Raw genomic sequence first — 22,397 nt, forward strand, 5'->3', positions numbered from 1 at the left:
TCTCAGCTTCTTTCCACAATTTGGCTATTGTGGACATTGCTGCTACGAACACTGGGGTGCATATGGGCCTTCTTTTCACTACATCTGTGTTTTTGGGGTAAATACCCAGTAGTGCAACTGCTGGGTCATAGGGTAGCTCTATTTTTAACTTTTTTTTTTTTTAAAGATTTTATTTATTTATTTGAGAGAGAGAGAATGAGAGATAGAGAGCACGAGAGGGAAGAGGGTCAGAGGGAGAAGCAGACTCCCCGCTGAGCAGGGAGCCCGATGTGGGACTTGATCCCGGGACTCCAGGATCATGACCTGAGCTGAAGGCAGTCGCTTAACCAACTGAGCCACCCAGGCGCCCTCTATTTTTAACTTTTTGAGGCACCTCCACACTGTTTTCCAAAGTGGCTGTACCAACTTGCATTCCCACCAACAGTGTAAGAGGGTTCCCCTTTCTGCACAACCTCTCCAACATTTGTTGTTTCTTCCCTTGTCAATTTTTGCCATTCTAACTGGTGTAAGGTGGTATCTCAATGTGATTTTGATTTGAATTTCCCTCATGGCTAGTGGTGATGAACATTTTTTTCACGTGTCTGTTAGTCATTTGTATGTCTTCTTCGGAGAAGTGTATGTTCATGTCTTCTGCCCATTTTTTAACTTGATTATTTGTTTTTCGGGTGTTGAGTTTGAGAATTTCTTTATAGATCTTGGATACCAGCACTTTGTCTGTAGTGTCATTTGCAAATATCTTCTCCCATTCTGTGGATTGCCTCTTTGTTTTGTTTCCCTTGCTGTGCAGAAGCTTTTTATCTTAATGAAGTCCCAAAAGTTCATTTTTGCTTTTGTTTCACTAGCCTTAAGAGACGTATCTTGAAAGAAGTTGCTGTGGCTGATGTTGGAAGAGGTTACTGCCTATGTTCTTCTCTAGGATTTTGATGGATTCCTGTCTCACATTGAGGTCTTTCATCCACTTTGAGTTTATCTTTGTGTATGGTGTTAGACAATGGTCGAGTTTCATCCTTCTGTATGTGGCTGTCCAATTTCCCCAGCACCATTTATTGAAGAGACTGCCTTTTTTCCATTGCATATTTTTTCCTGCTTTGTCGAAGATTATTTGACCATAGACTTGAGAGTCCATATCTGGGCTTTCTATTCTGTTCCATTGGTCTATATGTCTGCTTTTGTGCCAGTACCATGCTGCCTTGGTGATCACTGCTTTGTCATATAGCTTGAAGTCAGGCAACGTGATGCCCCCAGCTTTGTTTTTCTTTTTCAACATTTCCTTGGCGATTCAGGGTCTTTTCTGATTCCATACAAATTTGAGGATTGTTTGTAGCAGCACTTTGAAAAATGTCATCGGAATTTTGGAATTTTGATTGGGATGGCGTTGAAGGTATAGATTGCTCTGGGCAGCACAGACATTTTAACAACGTTTATTTTTCCGATCCATGAGCATGGAATGTTTTTCCATCTTTTTGTGTCTTCTTCAGTTTCTTTTATGAGTGTTCTGTGGTTCCCTGAGTATAGATCCTTTAATCTTTGGTTAGGTTTATTCCGAGGTATCTTATGGTTTTTGGTGCTATTGTAAATGGAATCATTTCTCTAATTTCTCTTTCTACAGTTGCGTTGTTAGTGTATAAGAAAGCAACTGATTTCTGTGCATTGATTTTGTATCCTGCCACATTACTGAATTGCTGTATGAGTTTTAGTAATTTGGGGGTGGAGTTTTTGGGTTTTCCACATAAAGTATCATGTCATCTGTGAAAAGAGAGAGTTTGACTTCTTCTTTGCCAATTTGAGTACGTTTTATTTCTTTTTGTTGTCTGATTGCTGTTGCTAGGACTTCTAGTACTATGTTGAACAATAGTGGCGAGAGTGGGCATCCTTGTCATGTTCCTGATCTTAAGGGAAAGGCTTCCAGCTTTTCCCCATTGAGGAGGATATTCACTGTGGATTTTTCATAGATGGATTTTATGATAGAGGAATGTTCCCTCTCTCCCTATACTCTGAAGAGTTTTAATCAGGAAAGGATGCTGTATTTTGTCAAATGCTTTTTCTGCATCAATTGAGTGGACCATATGGTTCTTCTCTCGCCCCTTATTAATGTGTTCTATCACATTGATTGATTTGCGAATGTTGAACCACCCTTGCAACCCAGGGATAAATCCCACTTGGTCGTGGTGGATGATCCTTTTAATGTATTGTTGGATCCTGCTAGCGAGGATTTTGATGAGGATTTTGGAATCCATATTCATCAGGGATATTGGTCTGAAATTCTCCTTTTTGATGGGGTCTTTGCCTGGTTTGGGGATTAAGGTAATGCTGGCCTCATAGAATGAGTCTGGAGGCTTTCCTTCTGTTTCTATTTTTTGAAACAGCTTCAGGAGAATAGGTTTTATTTCTTCTTTGAATGTTTGTTAGAATTCCCCAGGGAATCCATCAGGCCCTGAACTCTTATTTTTTGGGAGGGGTTTTTGATCACTGCTTCAATCTCGTTACTGGTTATTGGCCTGTTCAGGTTGTCAGTTTCTTCCTGTTTCAGTCTTGGGAGTTTATAGGTTTCCAGGAAGGCATCCATTTCTTTCAGGTTGCTCAGCTTATTAGCATATAGTTGTTGCTAATAATTTCTAATCATTGTTTCTATTTCTTTGGTGTTAGTTGTGATCTCTCCCCTTTCATTCATAATTTTATTAATTTGGGTCCTTTCTCTTTTCTTTTGGATAAGTCTGGTGAGTGGTTTATCGATCTTATTAATTCTTTCAAAGAACCAGCTTCTAGTTTTGTTGATCTGATCTACTGTGTTTCTGGTTTCTATTGATCTCTGCTCTAATCTCAATTATTTATGTTCTAGTGCAAGGCTTAGGCATCGTTTGTTGCTTTTTCTCTAGTTCTTTAAGGTGTGGAGTCAGTTGGTGAATTCAGGATTTTCTATTTCTTTGAGTGAGGCTTGGATGGCTATGGATTTCCCCCTTAGGACTGCCTTTGTATTATCCCGTAGGTTTTAGACTGATGTGTTTTTGTTCTCATTGATTTCCATGAATTGTTTAAGATCTTTGATTTCCTGGTTGACCCAAACATTCTTGAGCAGAGTGGACTTTAGGTTCCAAGTGTTTGAATTTCTGCCAAATTTTTTTATTGTGATTGAGTTCCAGTTTTAAAGCATTATGGTCTGAGAATATGCAGGGAATAATCTCAAACTTTTGGTATCGGTTGAGACCTGATTTGTGACCCAGTATGTGGTCTATTCTGGAGAAAGTTCAATGTGTGCTCGAGAAGAATGAGTATTCTGTTGTTTTAGGGTGGAATGTTCTGTATATATCTATGAGGTCCATCTGTCCAGTGTGTCACTCAAAGCTCTTGTTTCTTTGTTGATTTTCTGCTTAGATGATCTGTCTATTGCTGAGAGGGGAGTATTGAGGTCTCCTACAATTAACGTATTATTATCAATAGGACTCTTCATTTTGGTTAAAAGTTAGCTTATGTAGATGGCTGCTCTTATGTTGGGGGCGTAGATATTTACAATCATTAGATCTTCTTGTTGGATAGACCCTTTAAGAATGATATAGTTTCATTCTGTGTCTCTAACTACAGTCTTTAGCTTAACATCTAATTTGTCTGATATAAGAATTGTTACCCCAGCTTTCTTTTGAGGTCCGCTGGCATGCAAGATGGATCTCCATCCCTTCACTTTCAGTCTGGATGTATACTTCGGTTCAGTATGAGTCTCTTGTAGACAGCATATGGATGAGTCCTGTCTTTTTATCCAATCTGCAAGCCTAAGCCGTTTTATGGGAGCATTTAGGCCATTCACGTTGAGAGTGATTATTGAAAGCATTGAATTAATTGTCATCATGTTGCCTGTGAAGATGTTGTTTTTATAGATTGTCCCTGTAAATTTCTTTTCTATATCACTCTTGTGGTCTTTCTCCTTTTATAGAACCCCCCTTAATATTCTTGCAGGGCCAGCTTAGTGGTCACATATTCTTTCAGTTCCTGCCGGTCTTGGAAGCTCTGCATCTCTCCATCCATTCTAAATGACAGCCTTGCTGGATAAAGTATTCTTGGCTGCATGTTCTTCTGGTTTAGTACCCTGAATACATCTTGCCAGGCCTTTCTGGCTTGCCAGGTCTCTGTGGATAGGTCTGACATTATTCTGATGTTCCTCCCTCTGTACATAAGGAATCTCTTCTCCCTAACTACCCTTAAGATGGTTTTCTTGGTTCTAAAATTTGCGAGTTTTACTATTACATGCTGGGGTGTTGGCCCATTTTCCTTGATCTTGGGAGGGGTCCTCTCTGCCTCTAGGACATGAATATTTGTTTCATTCCCCAGATTAGGGATGTTCTCAGCTACGATTTGCTCAAATATATCTTCTAGTCCTTGCTCTCTCTCCACCCCCTCAGGGATTCCAATAATTCTGACATTTGAACATTTCATGGTGCCACTTATTTATCTGAATCTATTTTCATGGATTCTGAGTTGTTTTTCCCTCTCCTCCTCTTTTCCCTTTTTATTTATTAAATGGTCTTTAAGGTCACTTATTCATTCTTTTGCCTTACTTACCTTAGCTGTTAGATTATCTAGATTAGATTGGATCTCATTGATAGCATTTTTAAGTTCTGCCAATTGAACTTTCATCTCTGCCCTTAGAGACTCTATGTTGCCATTAATTGATTTCTCCATTCTAGCTATTGTCTTCACAATTGCTAGCCTGAATTCCATCTCTGACATTTTGTTTATTATATGTGAATCCATTTGTAAATCTGTGGCATAAGTCATAGTCTCTGAGTCTTTCCTACTTTGGGAGTTCCTCCTCCTAGTCATTTTGTTGATGGGTGGTTGAGGGAATGTATAGAGTCCAAATTATTGACCACAACCCAAGCAGGATGAACCTGTTTTCTAGGGACCTTAGGGTTGCTGGCCTCTTGTTTTCCCAACCTGTCTTTTGGGGGAGGGGCCTCCCGTGCTGTTACTCAGGCAACCCTGTTTGGGCAGAGTTGCCCTGCCCCCTTTGGTGGGGGATGGGTTCATTGAAAACCAGTTTTTTGGGGGCTCTTGCTCTCTGGAGGCTTTCCCTGGTGGCTTTCCTGTCTCTTCTGAGAGTCAGAGCAGAAGAGAAGGTTTCCAACCCTCTGCCTCAGAGCAGAGAGATCATAGTCTCTTCTTCAGTGAGCTCTCCAGGCCATACTATCTCCGTTTCTGTCTGTGTTGCTATAAACTGCCGCATCCTGGGTTGTGAGCCCCTCAGCAGCACTCCCAGTCCTCCCCTCAGGTTGGGACATGTCTCTGCCCTTTGTGCTTCTAAAACCTCCAGCTACCCCCAGTTCCCATACATGGCCCGGTCCCTCCGGGCTTCCTTCTGGGGGGCTGCCCTAAAGTCCTTTCCCCGCCGCTACCAGTGTGCGAGTCTGTGCCCCGTGCCCAGTGCGGGAGGCTGTCGCTCACCGGCGGTGTAGGATCCCCATGGCCAGGCTCCCTCCCCCTTCCGTTTATCCTCCGATATCTGCCCACAGAATCAGGGCTCCCTGCTTTGTACCTCAAAACTAAACGCTTGCGATATTCTGTTTGTAGAGATCCAGATCTATTTTCTTACATCTCAGGCTGATTCCGTGGGTGTTCAAAGTGGTCTGGTAGATATCCAGCTCAATTCCGGGGTCCAGTTGGAATAGGGTCTCCTACTTCTCTGCCATCTTTTCCAAGGTATTTCTTTCTGGGGAAGAGAGCAGTGATGGCTGGAGATCAGCAGAAACTTCTGTGCTGGGTTCAAAGCTCAGGCAGGTGCTGCCATTGCTTAGGAGCCTCTTGTAAGCCAAGAGGTCTGGGCTGATCATGGTTGGATGGATATGGTCATGTTTCTAGGGCTTGCCTTGGCCCATACTGTGTTCAACTCTAAGTATTGCATTTTAGAGACACTGACTATCAGGAATGAGTTCTCACAAGGCTACTAGTGTGGAGAGAGAGGGGACCTTGCCTTAAATTTCTTTGTATTCCACATCATATCAGTATTCTTTTTTTTATTATGTTATGTTAGTCACCATATGGTACATCATTAGTTTTTGATGTAGTGTTCTGTGATTCATTGTTTGCATGTAACACCCAGTGCTCCATGTAAGACGTGCCCTCCTTAATACCCATCACCAGGCAATATTCCTTTTAAAGAAAGCATAATTTGACCTTCAAATATTTTAAAACACTTTTCTGTATAAGAAAGAGTTGAATTTATTGGTAACTCTAGACCAGGGTTTTGCATACTTTGGTAACCAAACCTAAGTCTATACCTGATGCACAGCAGAGCCAAACACTGAGACATTGAATATGAAGCAAGGAAAGGGTTTATTGAAGAGACAGCTAAACCAGGAGACAGGAAAGGCAACCTCAAATCTACCCCCTCTAAGTGGGAGAGTCAGAGATTTTTAAGGCAAATAAAAAAGCGTCTGGTTATAGGGGAGAGGAGCTATGTGACATCAGAATCAGATAAAGGAAATTAATAAGTAAGGGAGGGTTGATTTCATTATCTGTGCCTACTAGAAGTTTCTGTATGTGTTTTTATGCAATCCATAACAAGAAAATGGCATCCTTAACATAATCGAAGGGGTTTTAGGACCTTCTATGTCAAAGGTTCATCCATTGGACACTTGTGGATGCTCAGAGACAGTCAGTGGTCCTGACTGGTTTTGGTCATTTTCTTAGTGAAGCCTTGAGTTTCTGCAAGACAACTAAATCAATATTCTGTTATCATGGTGTCAGGCAAGATTCTATAGAAACACAGTGGCAGGCTGCATTCTGAGAACAAGCAGATTTGGGGGAAAAGTTGCAGTTGCACTTTTTAGTCCCATTAACCCTTTGGTTACTGGTTTCTCTCCCCACTGTCTTTTTTTTTTCACTTGTTTCTATGAATTTTTTAAATTCTTCTTTAAAATCCTGGTTGACCCATTCATTCTTTAGTAGGATGCTCATTAGCCTTCATGTATTTGAGCTCTTTCTGACTTTCCTCTTGTGATTGAGTTCTGGCTTTAAAGCATTGTGGTCCAAAAATATGCAGGGAATGATCTCAATCTTTTGGTACTGGTTGAGACCTGATTTGTGATCTAGGATGTGATCTATTCTGGAGAATGTTCCGTGGGCACTAGAGAAGAATGTGTATTCTGCTGCTTTGGGATGGAATGTTCTGAATAGATCTGTGAAGTCCATGTGGTCCAGTGTGTCATTTAAAGTCTTTATTTCCTTGTTGATCTTTTGCTTAGGTGATCTGTCCATTTCAGTGAGGGGGGTGTTAAAGTCCCCCACTATTATTGTATTGTTGTCGATGTGTTTCTTTGCTTCTGTTATTAATTGGCTTATATAATTGGCTGCTCCTATGTTAGGGGCATAGTATTTACAATTGTTAAATCTTCTTGTTGGATAGACACTTTAAGTATGATATAGTGTCCTTCCTCATTTCTTATTATAGTCTTTGGTTTAAAATCTAATTTGTCTGATATAAGGATTGTAACCCCAGCTTTATTTTGGTGTCCATTAGCATGGTAAATGGTTTTTCCACCCCCTCACTGGGGGTGTCTTTGGGTCAAATGAGACTCTTGCAGACAGCATATCAATGGGTCTTTTGATTGGGGCATTTAGCCCGTTTACATTCAGGCTAACTATAGATAGATATGAATTTAGTGCCATTGTATTTCCTGTGAGGTGACTGTTACTCTATACTGTCTGTGTTCCTTTCTGGTCTATGTTACTTTTAGACTCTCTCTTTGCTTAGAGGACCCCTTTTAATATTTCTTGTGGGGCTGGTTTCGTGTTTGCAAATTCCTTTAGTTTTTGTCCTGGAAGCTTTTTATCTCTCCTTCTATTTTCAATGACAGCCTAGCTGGATATAGTATTCTTGTCTGCATATTTTTCTCATTTAGTTCTCTGACTATATCATGCCTGTCCTTTCTGGCCTACCAGGTCTCTGTGGATAGGTCTGTTGCCAATCTAATGTTTCTACCATTGTAGGTTACATATCTCTTCTCCTGAGCTCCTTTCAGGATTTTCTCTTTGTCTCTGAGACTCGTAAGTTTTACTATTAGATATCTGGGTGTTGACCTATTTTTATTGATTTTGAGGGGGGTTCTCTGTGTCTCCTGGATTTTGATGCCTGTTTTCCTTCCCCAAATTATGGAAATACTCTGTATAATTTGCTCCTATATAGCTTCTGCCCCTCTCTCTTTCTTCTTCTGGGATCCCAATTATTCTAATATAGTTTCATATTATGGTATCACTTATGTCTCAAATTCTGCCTTCGTGATCCAGTAGTTGTTTATCTCTCTTTTTGTCAGCTTCTTTATTTTCCATCATTTGGTCTTCTATATCACTAATTCTCTCTTTCTCATTTATCCTAGTAGTTAGAGCCTCCATTTTTTATTGCACCTCATTAATAGCCTTTTTGATTTTGACTTGGTTAGATTTTAATTCTTTTATTTTTCCAGAAAGGGTTTCTCTAATATCTTCCATGCTTTTTTCAAGCCCAGCTAGTATCTTTAAAATCGCCATTCTGAACTCTAGTTCCAACATCTTACTAATGTCCATATTGTTTAGGTGCCCGGCAGTCTGTACTGCCTCTTGTTCTTTTTGTTGAGGTGATTTTTTCTGTCTTGTCATTTTGTCCAGAGGAGAATAGATGAATAAGAGAACAAAATGCTAACAGGGTAAAAATGACCCCAGAAAAATATACACTAAAGAAATCAGAAGATACCTGAAACTGGGGGAAAAGAAAGGGAAAGAATGAAAACAGAAAAAAAAAAGGAAAAGAAAAAGATTAAAACAAAAAAACCAACCAACCAAACAAACAAAACAGAATATGATCAAATATGATCAGGCTGGTGCACAGATCAATGCCACACACTAGATTTTGGGCGTATTTTGGTGTGTTAGAAGAAAGTGTCTCCCAAAATTTTAAAGAAAGAAAAACTGATATATGTACAAATATAAGGGTAAATATGATGAAGGGCTAGAATATGACTATAAAGATGAAAATTATAAAATATTGTTTTAATTATAAAAATATATATAATTGTATATATATATTTATAATAAACTATTTTTTACTTTTATTTATATAATTTTTTTTTAGAGATTGGTGGCCTCCCAGTCTCTAGATAAAAAATATATATATTGTTTTTATTATAAAATATATATAAAATTATAAAAGGAATTGATAAGAAGTTGGTGGGAAAAAAAAGAAGAGGATTTAAAAAAAAAGAGAGAGAGAATGTGATCAGGCAGGAGACTAGAACAAAGCCATACACTAGAGATTTAGGGTATATTTTGGTCTGTTAGAAGAAACTGTATCCCAAAATTTTATTTATTTATTATTTATTATTTTTTTAAAAGATTTTATTTATTTATTTGACAGAGAGAGATACAGCGAATGAGGGAACACAAGCAGGGGGAGTGGGAGAGGGAGATGCAGGCTCGGGAAGCCTGGTGCGGGGCTTGATCCCAGGACTCTGGGATCATGACCTGAGCCGAAAGCAGACATTTAACGACTGAGCCACCCAGGCGCCCCTGTATCCCAAAATTTTAAAGAGAGAACAACTTATATATATATATGCCAAAAATAAGGTTAACTACTATGAAGGGATAGAATATGACTCTAAAAATGAAAAATAAAAAAGATTTTTTAAAAAAGGGATTGATAAAATGTTGGTTGAAAAAGGGAAAATGTAAATTTCAAAAAGAAAAAGAAAAAAAGAAAAATTAAAAAAATTAACTTGGAAAGACTAAAGAATCAGGGGGGAAAAGCCATGAAGTCTATGTGCAGTATTCCCCTAGCACTGGAGTTCTGCCGTTCTCATTGATCGGTAAACTTGGTCTTGGCTGGCTGTTCTTGCTAATCTGGCAAAGGGGCCTGTTGCTGTGGTTCCCAAATGTCTTTGCCGGAGGCGGAATTGCCCCACCCTTGCCAGGTCCAGCCTACATAATCTGCTCGGGTTTGCTCTCAGGAGTTATTTGTTCCCTGCAAGCTTTCTGTACAGCTTTGGAGAGGAAGAGTGAAAATGGCGGCCTCCCAATCTCTGACCCGGTGGAGCCAAGAACTAGGGGCCCACTCCTCAGTGAGCCCCCAGAGAAAAGCAGTCAATCACTCCTGTCTCCCCGGTCTCTGGTCACACTCCTGCTCACCCGGCCTGTGACAGAGCATTTCTATCTCTGGCAGACGACCCCGTGCAGAGTCTCCAAACCCAGCAGATTCCTGCGGTGCGCTCCCAAACCGCTCCTCCCCAGGGAGAAAGGGGAGTGTCCCCGGGGAGAAAGGGGAGTCTCCCCGGATCTGCTGCTTGTTGGGTCCCTCTTGGAAGAGCAGTGGCCTGACTGTGCCACGCATCACAGTTTATGGCAACCCCAAGCTGAGAGCCCACTCCTCGTCTCCGTCTCTGCACCCGGCTTCCCTGTTCTGATACCTGGGAGCTCTTCCACCCTCAGCCACCCCCAGTCTTTCTGTGACCCTTAGGGTCCCGAGACCACACTGTCCCAGCGAGGGTTCCACCCCTCTCAGCCACTGGAGCAACGTCCCTCAGCAGAGCTGACTTCTAAAATTTCCGATTTTGTGCTCTGCTGCTCTATCACTTGCCAGTCGTGATTGACGGAGTCTCCTTCCCCTGCTATCTTCCCGAATATCGCCTCAGATTCACTTCTCTGCACGCCCTACCTTCCAGAAAGTGGTTGCTTTTCTGTTCAGAGAGTTGCTGCTATTCTTTTCTTTGATCTCCTGTTGAGTTCATAGGTGTTCAGAATGTTTTGATCCCTATCTAGCTGAATTCTTGGGACCAGACGAAATTTAGGTCTCCTACTCCTCTGCCATCTTGCTCCAAATCCTCCCCACTGTCTTTTGATCATTCCTCATTATTGAGGGAATTGGGAAGATGGATTACTTTAGCTATTTCCTGCTGATATAGTATGGAGATCAGGGTTAGAGGAATGGAAACTTTTTGTACTCATTTGGAAATATTCCTTTGTTCCAGTTTGTAAGCCAACATTCTGTAATTAGCCAACATTCTGCCTTACCATTTTTGTATTTTTGTATTTTTTTGGTTTTTGTTCAACATTTTATACCACATTTTGTGATTAAGTAGCAAAGAAGGAGAGTTCGGAATATGGATAGTCCAATATGAGCAATCCTAGGAAAATTGACTTAATTTCTTGGAGGATTCAAGAAAATAATCCTGAAAAACAGTCGAAATCTGAATCTGTGACTACAGGGGAGATTTATTGTAACACATATCTCATTTTCTTATTTTGTGAAGACAAACTTCAATTTCTGAGGAAATATTAATATATGTGCTGCAGGATGAATTAGCTTCTACACAAACACCTTGCTCTGCTAAAATATAATCTAAGGCAATTATATTGTCTGAAACTATTCTGGCCAAAGAGTCTAAGGCCTTTTGTTGGGTTGCTTGGCATGGGTAGTTTCATTTGCTATAATTCCTAAAGTTATTGAAAAAAAATTAATTGTATGTTCACGTGATGCCATCCCCCACCATGGCAGTAATGTTCTCCCAAACATGTACCAAATTCCATCTTCTTGATTTCTGGGAAGATAATCATAATATTTTGTCACTTCTCTTTAACCTGTAAAATAGTTGAGAGTATTGGTCCAATGGCTGATTTTATTAGAATTATATATGAAAAAAAGGACTGATCAAATATCCTAAAAGACAAGTACCTTCCATGCTCCAGGCATTTAATCACTCATATCACCAAGGGAAGTGTTGATATCCACAGACAAAAATATAACATGGGGGTTCACATAGCACTCCTCTTGATTTATAGGGGTTAATACTTTCACTTTGCAGAATCATTGAAAGTATCACTTGAAACCAAGAAGAATATAGTTAAGTTTGGTGTAATTGGTAAGAAGTTATCCAGGAAGGAGTGTGGGGCCCTCATGTGGTCAAGTTCTTTTAGTTTGCAGTATTGTACAGAGAGGAGCAGGACAAGATGAGTGACTTTTGTTAAAACAGCATATTTCCCAAAAATCTCTGAAAGGTGATGAAAGGAAAAAGGGTCATTTAAGTTTACAAGAGGTGAAATTGTTAACTGTTATGATTATACTGTAAACATAAGAATTACAAGCTTCTTGGGGTGGATTCTAATCACTGAATGTGAGAGATCCATGTTTTGGGATAGCTAGGTGAAAACAAGGGATGGGAGCAGTGAGGGAGGCTGGCTTGATTAACCTGACTAGAAGCTAATGGAATGCATTAATTTCGATGTACTGAAAAATTAGGAACCAGAGAAAAGTTGGTTACAGACATCACTATTTAGTCACTGCTATTGTAGACTGAATGGGGTGTAGGGTGACATATCCAACAGCAAGAAAGATTGCCAGCCTTGGCTAATGTTTGAGAAATCCTAATCATGGAATTATCTTTACAAGCTTGAGAGGTTGTAACCAATAGGAAAATGCAAAGAGAAAAAGCAATAACATTCATAGTGTATAAACTATTAATAGGTCATATGTTATTCGTTACTTTTGTTTTCTTCAGACCAGTTCTCCTAAATAGCAGTTTCAGGTTGTCACAGGTTCACTGGTCCAACCAGGATTCTTTCCCATGTTCTTCTTGCTGAAAGGGCACAGAAAACCTGTGGATTCTTGTGGAACCAGCTTAATTTGAGTGTGATAAATCTATGGGTTAATTCCCTTCAGTTTCACTGAAGAATGGTGGTCAATAGCACCTAATAAGGTCCTGTCCACTGAGGTTGGAGTTGGTCCTCCAGGTCTTCAGGATTCAAGTAGTATAAGAGTACATCTGTGGACTACATCAACCTGCTAGAAGCAAACTTATGTATAGCACTTAGACTATTTCCCCAAAACTGAATGTACCTGATAGTATCCAATTCCCTAACATGAGCCCCATCAGTAACTCTAAGCCATGAAAAGAATGTAGAAAGTGTCCTTCATGAAACATTTCATAGGGGATTAAACCAAGCCCAATTTTAGGGGCCACTCTTACCTGAAGTAGGGCAACTGGCCAGAATTTTACCCAAGTTAAGTTGGTTTCTTGGCAGATTTTTATCAAAGTTTTTTTTAGGCATATGGTTCATTATTTTCTGTTTTCCCCAGTCTATTGGGGTCTCCATGAAATATATAATTTTCATCGAATGCCCAAAGCATTAGACACTGCTTGTGTGGCTTTTGCCACAAGTGCTTCTCCACTGTCACTCTGAATTGTTTGTGGCAATCCAAACCTAGGAGTGATTTCATCTAAAAGTGTTTTGACAATGAATTGTGGATCACTACATCAAAAACTAATGATGTATTGTATGGTGACTAACATAACAAAATAAAATAAAATTAAAAAAATAAAAGTGTCTTGATAGCTTCTGAAAACTCTGAATGGCATGAAAAAGCCATTCTTGTAAACCCAACTTGTAAACGTGTCTACAAATTCTAGCAATATTGAAAATTATCTGTTGTTTTTGGCATCATGGAAAAGTCTTTCTACCAGTCTTCTCCAGGTTTGGTGCCTGTAACTTATATACCTTTTAGGACCGGTGGGAGTTCAGTCCTAGGACGGTTTTGTAGCACAAATGTCACATTTTTGGACCATCTTTTTTTTTTTAAGTTTTTATTTATTTATTTGTTTGACAGAGAGAGAGAGAGACAGCGAGAGAGGGAACACAACAGGGGAAGTGGGGGAGGGAGAAGCAGGCTTCCCGTGGAGCAGGGAGCCTGATGCAGGGCTCCATCCCAGGACCCTGGGACCATGGTCCGAGCCGAAGGCAGACGCTTAATGACTGAGCCACCCAGGCGCCCCTTGGACCATCTTTTAAATAGTTCTTTGAATATTTGGATCCATAATATATTTTTGGATCCACTGAAGAGGAGCATTTTGCCCAAAATGGGTGCTTTGGTGAATATCACTAATTATCCCCTCCATAAGATGTCCTAGGATAAAGATTATTCCTTATTCATTATATTTCCAACCAGTTTCCGTGCCAGCATTATGTCCAAATATCCATCCGTTAGCTCTTCTTAAGTCTTCAGAGGAATATTAGGGTTGATATGTTGTTAAGTCTATGTCTGGTACTAAAACCATTATAGAGGGTTTTGGAGTCTTCATCTGGGCTGCCAATTTGGCAGTCTGATCTGCCTGGTTGTTCTCTTGGGCAATCAGTCCAATTTCTGGTGTCCCCAGCAGTGGACAATAGCTACCTCCTTGAGTTCCAAAACAGCTTCTAGTACTTCTAAAATCTCTTTGGCCTGTTTAATTTCCCTATTTCCTGAAGTTAACAACCCTCCTTCCTTCCAAATGGCTCCATGTGCATGGACTGCCAAAAAGGTATATTTAGAATCAGTAAAAACAGTCACGTTTTGTCCTTAACTGAATGGAGGCTCTTATGAGAGCTATGGTTTCAGCTTTCTGAATGGAGATACCTGGTGAGAGGGCTTCTACTTCTAATGTTTGCTGATGGATCACCATTGCATACCCAGTTCTTTATTGTCCTTGATCCATACTGTACTGTTCCTGTCTATGAGCATCTCAAGGTCATGATTTTCTAATGGCAGATCCATCGAATCAGGCTGGAATAAACTTGTTTAATTATCTGTATACAGTCATGTGTTGGTGGGGAGCAAGGTGGCTGGGTTCAAGATGGAGACTACTCTTTTTTTTAATTTAAATTCAATTAGCCAAGGTAGAGTACATCATTAGTTTTTACATTTATTTAGTTTTTAATTAAAAAAATTTTTATTATGTTATGTTAGTCACCATACAATACATCATTTGTTTTTGATGTGATCCATGATTCATTGTTTTTGTATAACACCCAGTGCTCCATGCAGTAAGTGCCCTCCTTTGAATCTGTATTTTTGTATCATTTATATCATTTAGGTAAAGACCTAGTAGTGCAATTGCTGGATCATAGGGTATTTCTATTTTTCATTTTTTGAGGAACTTCCATACTGTTTTCCAGAGTGGCTGCACCAGTTTGCATTCCCATCAACAGTGCAAGAGGGTTCTCCTTTCTCTGCATCCTTGCCAACACCTATTGTTTCTTGTGTTGTTAATTTTAGCCATTCTGACAGGTGTGAGGTGGTATCTCATCACGGTTTTTTTTGTTTTTGTTTTTTTGATTATGTTCAGTTAGCCAGCATGTAGAAATCAGAGAGGGAGACAAACCATGAGAGACTCTGGACTCTGGGAAACAAACTGAGGATTACAGAAGGGAAGGGGGTGGGGAATGGGGTAGCCGAGTGATGGGTATTAAGGAGGGTATATGTTGTGATGAACACTGGGTGTTATACACAACTAATGAATTGTTGAACAGTACATCATCATAGTTTTGATTTGTATTTCCCTGATGCTGCGTGATGTTGAGCATATTTTCTTTCTTTCTTTTTTTTTAATGTTCAGTTAGCCAGCATATAGTACATCATTAGTTTTTGATGTAGTGTGTCTGTTAGCCAACTGTCTTCTTTGGAAAACTGTCTATTCATGTCTTCTGCCCATTTCTTGATTGGATTATTTATTTTTGGGGTATTGAGTTTATAAGTTCTTTATAGATTTTGGATACTAACCCTTTATCAGATATGTCATTTGTAAATATTTTCTATTCCATAGGCTGCCTTTTAGTTTTGTTGATTGTTTCCTTTGCTGTGCCGAAACTTTTTATCTTGATGAAGTCCCAATAGCTCATTTTTGCTTTTGATTCCCTTGCCTCTGGCGATATGTCTAGTAAGAAGTTGTTACGGCTGAGGTCAAAGAGGTTGCTGCCTGGGTTCTTCTCTAGGATTTTGATGGTTTCTTGTCTCACATTTAGGTCTTTCATCCATTTTGAGTTTATTGTTGTGTATGGTGTAAGAAAGTGGTGCTGTTTCATTCTTCTGCATGTTGCTGTCCACTTTTCCCAGGACCATTTATTGAAGACACTGTCGTTTTTCCATTAGATATTCTTCCCTGTTTTGTTGAAGATTAATTAACCTTACAGTTGTGGGTCCATTTCTTGGTTCTCTATTCTTTTCCAGTGATCTATGTGTCTGTTTTTGTGCCAGTACCATAATGTCTTGATCACTACAACTTTGTATTATAGCTTGAAATCAGGAATCGTGATGCCTCCAGTTTTGTTTTTCTTTTTCAGGATTGCTTTGGCTATTCAGGGTCTTTCCTGGTTCCATACAGATTTTAGGATTGTTTGCTCTAGCTCTGTGAAGAATGCTGGTGGTATTTTGATAGGATTGCATTAAGTGTGTAGATTGCTTTGGGTGTATAGAAATTTTAACAATGTTTGTCCTTCCAATCCATAGGCGTAGAATACTTTTCCATTTCTTTGTGTCTTCCTCAATTTCTTTCATAAGTGTTCTATAGTTTTCGGAGTATAGATCTTTTACCTCTTTAGTTAGGTTTATTCCTAAGTATCTTATTGTTTTGGGTGCAATTGCAAATGGGACCAATTCCTTCATTTCTCTTTCTGCTGCTTCATTATTAGTGTATAGAAATGCAACAGAGGGGCGCCTGTGTGGCTCAGATGGTTTAGCGTCTGCCTTCGGCTCAGGTCATGATCCCAGGGTCCTGGGATCGAGCCCCACATCAGGCTCCTGGCTCAGCGGGGAACCTGCTTCTCCCTCTGCCTCTGCCTCTCTCCCTGCTCATGCTCTCTCTCTCCCTCTCTGTATCTCTGTTTCAAGTGAATAAATAAAATCTTAAAAAAAAAAAAGAAATGCAACAGATTTCTGCACATTGATTTTATATTCTTCAACTTTGTAGAATTCATGTGTTACTTCTAGCAATTTTTTGGTGGAGTCTTTCGGGTTTTCTTTTTATTTTTTAAAGATTTTATTTATTTATTTGACAGACAGAGAGATAGCGAGAGCAGGAACACAAGCAGGGGGAGTGGGAGAGGGAGAAGCAGGCTTTCCACTGAGCAGGGAGCCTGATGTGGGGCTCGATCCCAGGACCCTGGGATCATGACCTGAACCGCTTAATGAATGAGCCACCCAGGCGCCCCTCCTTCAGATTTTCTACATGGTATCATGTCATCTGCAAATAGTGAAAGTTTGACTTCTTCCCTGCCAGTGTAGAGGCCTTTTATTTCTTTTTGTTATTGATTGCTGAGGCGAAGACTTCCAGTACTATGTTAAATAGTCATGGTGAGATGAGATTGGGTGCATTCAGGGTGGTATGGCATTAAGGAGGGCACGTGATGTGATGAGCAACTAAGGAATCATTGAACACTACACCAGAAACTAATAACACACTATATATTGGCTAATTGCATTTAAATAAAATATTAAAAAAATTCCATTGGAGAGGATGTAAAAAAAAAAAAAAAAAAACCAGAAACAAATAGTCATGGTGAGAGTGTCTTACCTTGTTCCTGACCATAGGGGAAAGGATCTCAGTTTTTACCCACAGAGATTGATATTAGCTGTGGGTCTTTTGTATATGGCCTTTATGATGTTGAGGTATGTTCCATGTATCTCTACTTTGTTGAAGTTTTTTTTAAATCAGGAATGGATGCCGAAAATAAATGGATGCTGAATTTTGTCAAATGATTTTTCTGCATCTATTGAGAGGATCATAAGTTTCTTAGCCTTTCTTTTATTAATGTACTGTATCACATTAATTGATTTGCAAATATTGAACCAACCCTGCAGCCCAGGAATAAAACCCACTTGATTGTGAGGAATAATTCTTTTAATGGACTATTGAATTTTATTTGCTAGTATTTAATTGAGAATTTTGCATCCATGTTCATTAGGGATATTAACCTGTAATTCTCATTTTTAGTGGGATCTTTGTCTGGTTTTGGAATCAAGGTAATGCTGGCTTTGTAGAATGAGTTTGGGAGTTTTCCTTCCTTTTCTATTTTTTGGATCAGTTAGAAGAGAATAGGTATTAACTCTTCTTTAAATGTCTGGTAGAATTCCCCTGGGAATCCATCTGGCCCAGGACTCTTGTTTGTTGGGAGATTTCTGATTACTAATTCAATTTCTTTTTTTTAAATTTTATTTTATTATGTTATGTTAATCACCATACAACACATCATTAGTTTTTGATGTGGTGATCCATGATTCCATGAATATGGATTCCAAAATCCTCAACAAATTCCTAGGTAATAAGATCCAACAATACATTAAAAGGATCATCCACCATGACCAAGTGGGATTTATCCCTGGGATGCAAGGGTGGTTCAACATTTGCAAATCAATCAATGTGATAGAACACATTAATAAGAGGAGAGAAGAACCATATGATCCTCTCAATTGATGCAGAAAAAGCATTTGACAAAATACAGCATCCTTTCCTGATTAAAACTTTTCAGAGTATAGGGATAGAGGGAACATTCCTCAAGTTCATCAAATCCATTTATGAAAAACCCACAGCGAATATCATCCTCAATGGGGAAAATCTGAGAGCCTTTCCTTTAAGATCAGGAACACGTCAAGGATGCTCACTCTTGCTACTATTGTTTAACATAGTACTAAAATTCCTAGGAACAGCAATCAGACAACAAAAAGAAATAAAACGTATTCAAATTGGCAAAGAAGAAGTCAAACTCTCTCTTTTCACAGATGACATGATACTTTATGTGGAAAACCCAAAAGACTCCACCCCCAAATTACTAGAACTCATACAGCAAATCAGTAATGTGGCAGGATACAAAATCAATGCACAGAAATCAGTTGCTTTCTTATACACTAACAATGCAACTGTAGAAAGAGAAATTAGAGAAATGATTCCATTTACAATAGCACCAAAACCCATAAGATACCTCGGAATAAACCTAACCAAAGAGGTAAAGGATCTATAGTCTAGGAACTACAGAACACCCATGAAACAAATTGAAGAGGACACAAAAAGATGGAAAAACATTCCATGTTCATGGATCAGAAGAATAAACATTGTTAAAATGTCTATGCTATCCAGAGCAACCTATACCATCCTGATAAAAATTCCAATGACATTTTTCAGAGTGCTGGAACAAACAATCCTCAAATTTGTATGGAATCAGAAAAGACCCCAAATCGCCAAGGAAATGTTGAAAAAGAAAAGCAAAGTTGGGGGCATCACATTGCCCGATTACTTATTCAATTTCTTTGCTGGTTATGGGTCTGTTCAAATTTTCTATTTCTTCCTGTTTCAGTTTTGGTAGTTTGTAAGTTTCTAGGAATTTGCCCATTTTTCCAGAGTGCCCTGTTTGTTGGCATATAATTTTTCTTAGTATTCTCTTATAATCGTTTGTATCTCTATGGTGTTGGTTGTGATCTCTCCTCTTTCATTTGTGATTTTATAGATTTGGGTCTTTTCTCTTTTCTTTTTGATAAGTCTGGCTAGGTATTTTGTTCTTCAAAGAACTAGCTTTTAGTTTCATCGATCTGTTCTACTGTTTTTCTTTTTGTTGTTTCTATATCATTTATTTCTGCTCCAATCTTTAATATTTACTGTTCCTTTTCTAGCTCCTTTACTTGTAAGGTTAGGTTGTGTATTTGAGATTATTTTTCCTTTTTTAAAATTTTTTATTTATTTTTTCTCTTTAAAATTTTTATTGTTATGTTAATCACCATACATTACATCATTAGTTTTTGATGTAGTGTTCCATGATTCATTGTTTGTGCATAATACCCAGTGCTCCACGCAGAACGTGCCCTCTTTAATACCCATCACCAGGCTAACCCATCCCCCCACCCCCCTCCCCTCTAGAACCCTCAGTTTGTTTTTCAGAGTCCATCATCTCTCATGGTTCGTCTCCCCCTCCGATTTCCCCCCTTCATTCTTCCCCTCCTGCTATCTTCTTTTTTTTTTCTTCTTCACATATATTGCATTATTTGTTTCAGAGGTACAGATCTGTGATTCAACAGTATTGCACAATTCAGAGCGCTCACCATAGCACATACCCTCCCCAATGTCTATCACCCAGCCACCCCATCCCTCCCACCTCCCACCCCTCCAGCAACCCTCAGTTTGTTTCCTGAGATTAAGAATTCCTCATATCAGTGAGGTCATATGATACATGTCTTTCTCTGATTGACTTATTTTCCCGGACTTCCAGCTCTATTACAAAGTTGTCATCATCAAGACAGTATGGTACTGGCACAAAAACAGACACATAGATCAATGGAACAGAATAGAGAATCCTTTTTTTTTTTAAATTAAAATTCAATTTAGTTAACATATACTATATTATTAATTTCAGGACTAGAATCCAGTGATTCATCAGTTGCATATAACACCCAGTACTCATTACACCAAGTGCCCTCCTTAATGCCCATCACCCAGTTACCCCATTACCTACCCACCTCCCCTGCAGCAACCCTCCATTTGTTTTCTATAGTTAAGAGTCTCTTATGGTTTTTCTCCCTCTCTGATGACTTCCCATTCAGTTTTCCCTCGCTTCTCCTATGATTCTCTGTGCTGTTTCTTATATTCCACATATGAGTGGAACCATATGATAATTGTCTTTCTCTGATTGACTGTTTTTGTTCAACATAATACCCTCCAGTTCCATCCATGTCGATGTAAATGGTAAGTATTCATCCTTTCTGATGGCTAAGTAATATTCCAGTGTATATATATATATATACCACATCTTTATCCATTCATCTGTTGAAGGACATCTTGGCTCTTTCCACAGTTTGGCTATTGTGAACATTGCTGCTATGAACACTGGGGTTCAGGTACCCCTCAAATCAGTACATTTGTACCTTTGTGGTAAATACCTAGCAGCACAATTGCTGGGTCATAGGGTAGATCTATTTTTAACTTCTTGAAGAACCTCCATACTGTTTTCCAGAGTGGCTGTATCATCTTGCAACCCCACCAACAGTGTAAAAGGATTCCCCTTTCTCCACATCCCCACCAACACTTGTTGTTTCCTGTCTTGTTAATTTTAGCCATTCTGACTGGTGTAAGGTGATATCTCATTGTGGTTTTGATTTGTATTTCCCTGATGCCATGTGATTTGAGCACTTTTTCATGTGTCTGTTGGCCATTTGGATGTCTTCTTTGCAGAAATATCTGTTCATATCTTCTGCCCATTTCTTGATTGGATTATTTGTTCCTTGGGTGTTGAGTTTGAGAAATTCTTTATAGATTTTGGATACTAGCCCTTTATCTGATATGTCATTTGCAAATATCTTCTCCTATTCTGTTGGTTGTCTTTTGGTTTTGTTGACTATTTCTTTTACTGTGCAAAAACTTTTTATCATGATGAAGTCCCAATAGTTCATTTTTGCCCTTGCTTCCCTTGCCTTTGGCGATGTTTCTAGGAAGAAGTTGCTGCGGCTGAGGTCGAAGAGGTTGCTGCCTGTGTTCTCCTTTAGGATTTTGATGGACTTCTGTCTCACATTTAGGTCTTTCAACCATTTGGAGTCTATTTTTGTGTGTGGTGTAAGGAAATGGTCCAGTTTCATTCTTCTGCATGTGGCCGTCCAATTTTCCCAACACCATTTGTTGAAGAGACTGTCTTTTTTCCATTGGACATTCTTTCCTGCTTTGTCAAAGATTAGTTGACCATAGAGTTGAGGGTCCATTTCTGGGTTCTCTATTCTATTCCTTTGATCTATGTGTCTGTTTTTGTGCCACTATCATACTGTCTTGATGATTACAGCTTTGTAATACAGCTTGAAATCTTTTTTTTTTTAATTTTTAAAAATATTTTATTTATTTATTTGACAGAGAGAGACACAAGAGAGGAAATACAAGCAGGGGGAGTGGGAGAGGGAGAAGCAGGCTTCCCTTGGAGCAGGGAACCCAATGTGGGGCTCAATCCCAGGACCCCGGGATCGTGACCTGAGCCGAAGGCAGACGCTTAATGACTGAGCCACCCAGGCGCCCAGTAATACAGCTTGAAGTCTTGCATTATGATGCCACCAGCTTTAGTTTTCTTTTTCAACATTCCTTTGGCTATTTGGGGTCTTTTCTGGCTCCATACAAATTTTAGGATTGTTTTTTCCAGCTCTGTGAAAAATGTCAATGGTATTTTGATAGGGGTTGCATTGAATGTGTAGAATGCTCTGGGCAGCATATACATTTTCACAATATTTATTCTTCCAATCCATGAGCATGGAATCCTTTTCCATTTCTTTGTTTCTTCCTCAATTTCTTTCATAAGTGTTCTGTAGTTTTTAGAGTACAGATCCCTTACCTCTTTGTTTAGATTTATTCCTAGGTATCTTATAGTTTGTGGTGCAATTGTAAATGGGATCAATTTCTTAATTTCTCTTTCCTCTTTCTCATTGTTAGTGTATACAAATGCAATGGGTTTCTGTGCATTGATTTTATATCCTGCCACGTTGCTCAATTCCTGTATGAATTTTAGTAGTTTTGGGGTGGAGTCTTTTTGGTTTTCCACATAGAGTATCGTGTCATCTGTGAAGAGTGAGAGTTTGACTTCTTTGCTAATTTGAATGCCTTTTATTCCTTTTTGTTGTC

The 22,397-nt window shown here is 39.2% G+C and overlaps 1 protein-coding gene across 6 annotated transcripts in view; it reads left to right on the plus strand.

Annotated features, from left to right (window-relative positions):
* LOC113932134 (integrin alpha-X-like) overlaps nt 1-22,397 on the plus strand; it is a 64,066-nt gene that overhangs the window by 12,453 nt on the left and 29,216 nt on the right. The gene's annotated exons all lie outside the window — the stretch shown is intronic.

This window comes from Zalophus californianus, chromosome 10 (genome assembly GCF_009762305.2).
Source record: "Zalophus californianus isolate mZalCal1 chromosome 10, mZalCal1.pri.v2, whole genome shotgun sequence".
NCBI lineage: Eukaryota > Metazoa > Chordata > Mammalia > Carnivora > Otariidae > Zalophus > Zalophus californianus.